Source organism: Triticum urartu, chromosome 5 (genome assembly GCF_003073215.2).
Source record: "Triticum urartu cultivar G1812 chromosome 5, Tu2.1, whole genome shotgun sequence".
Classification (NCBI taxonomy): domain Eukaryota; kingdom Viridiplantae; phylum Streptophyta; class Magnoliopsida; order Poales; family Poaceae; genus Triticum; species Triticum urartu.
This window is the reverse complement of record NC_053026.1, coordinates 651,673,618-651,675,597: the sequence shown is the minus strand read 5'-3', so window position 1 is coordinate 651,675,597 and position 1,980 is coordinate 651,673,618.

The window sequence follows — 1,980 nt, the reverse complement described above, 5'->3', positions numbered from 1 at the left end:
ATTTCCTCTATACGCGTTGTTACCAAAATTGTTCCTACGAACAAAATTCACATCCATAGATTCATTATTATTCTCAATCAAAGTAGTCAAGGGCATATCATTAGGATCAGAAGAAACACTCTTATTAGAAAATAATTTCATAAGTTCATCCATCTTTGCACTCAAAACATTAATTTCTTCTATCGCATGCACCTTTTTATTAGTAGATCTTTCAGTATGCCATTGAGAATAATTAACCATAATATCATCTAGGAGTTTAGTAGCTTCTCCTAAAGTGATTTCCATAAAAGTGCCTCCCGCGGCCGAATCTAAAAGATTTCTAGAAGCAAAATTTAATCCAGCATAAATTTTTTGTATAATCATCCACAAATTTAAACCATGAGTAGGGCAATTACGTATCATTAATTTCATTCTCTCCCAAGCTTGTGCAACATGTTCATGATCAAGTTGCTTAAAATTCATAATATTGTTTCTAAGAGAGATGATCTTAGCGGGAGGAAAATACTTAGAGATAAAAGCATCTTTGCACTTGTTCCATGAATCAATACTATTTTTAGGCAAAGACGAAAACCAAGCTTTAGCACGATCTCTAAGCGAAAAAGGAAATAGCTTCAATTTAACAATATCATTATCCACATCTTTCTTCTTTTGCATGTCACACAAATAAATGAAGCTATTTAGATGGGTAGCGGCATCTTCACTAGGAAGGCCGGAAAACGGATCTTTCATGACAAGATTCAGCAAAGCAGTATTAATTTCACAAGATTCAGCATCGGTAAGAGGAGCAATCAGAGTGCTAATAAAATCATTGTTGTTGGCATTGGTGAAGTCACACAATTTAGTATTATCTTGAGCCATCATGACGAGCAAGCAAACTAACACACAAGCAAACAAAAAGCAAGCGGTCAAAAGGAGGCAAATAGAGAAAGAGAGGGAGGATAGAGAGAGAGGGCGAATAAAACGGCAAGGGTGAAGTGGGGGGGAGAGGAAAACGAGAAGCAAATGGCAAATTATGTAATGCGGGAGATAAGGGTATGTGATGGGTACTTGGTATGTTGTCTTTTGCGTAGACCTCCCCGGCAACGGTGCCAGAAATCCTTCTTGCTACCTCTTGAGCACTGCGTTGGTTTTCCCCGAAGAGGAAGGGATGATGCAGCAAAGTAGCGTAAGTATTTCCCTCAGTTTTTGAGAACCAAGGTATCAATCCAGTAGGAGGCTATGCGCGAGTCCCTCGTACCTGCACAAAACAAATAAATCCTTGCAACCAACGCAAATAGGGTTTGTCAGTCCCTATAAGGCCACTTACGAGAGTGAGATCTGATAGATATGATAAGATAATATTTTTGGTATTTTTATGATAAAGATGCAAAGTAAAATAAAGGAAAAGTAAATATCAAAGGAAATAACTAAGTAGTAGGAGATTAATATGATAAAGATAGACCCGGGGGGCATAGGTTTCAGTAGTGGCTTCTCTCGAGAGCATAAGTATTCTACAGTGGGTGAACAAATTACTGTTGAGCAATTGACAGAATTGAGCATAGTTATGAGAATATCTAGGTATGATCATGTATATAGGCATCACGTCCGAGACAAGTAGACCGACTCCTGCCTGCATCTACTACTATTACTCCACTCATCGACCGCTATCCAGCATGCATCTAGAGTATTAAGTTAAAAACAGAGTAATGCCTTAAGCAAGATGACATGATGTAGAGGGATAGACTCATGCAATATGAAGAAAACCCCATCTTGTTATCCTCGATGGCAACAATACAATACGTGCCTTGCTGCCCCTACTGTCACTGGGAAAGGACACCGCAAGATTGAACCCAAAGCCAAGCACTTCTCCCATTGCAAGAAAGATCAATCTAGTAGGCCAAACCAAACTGATAATTCGAAGAGACTTGCAAAGATAACCAATCATACATAAAAGAATTCAGAGAAGATTCAAATATTATTCATAGATAGACTTGATCATAG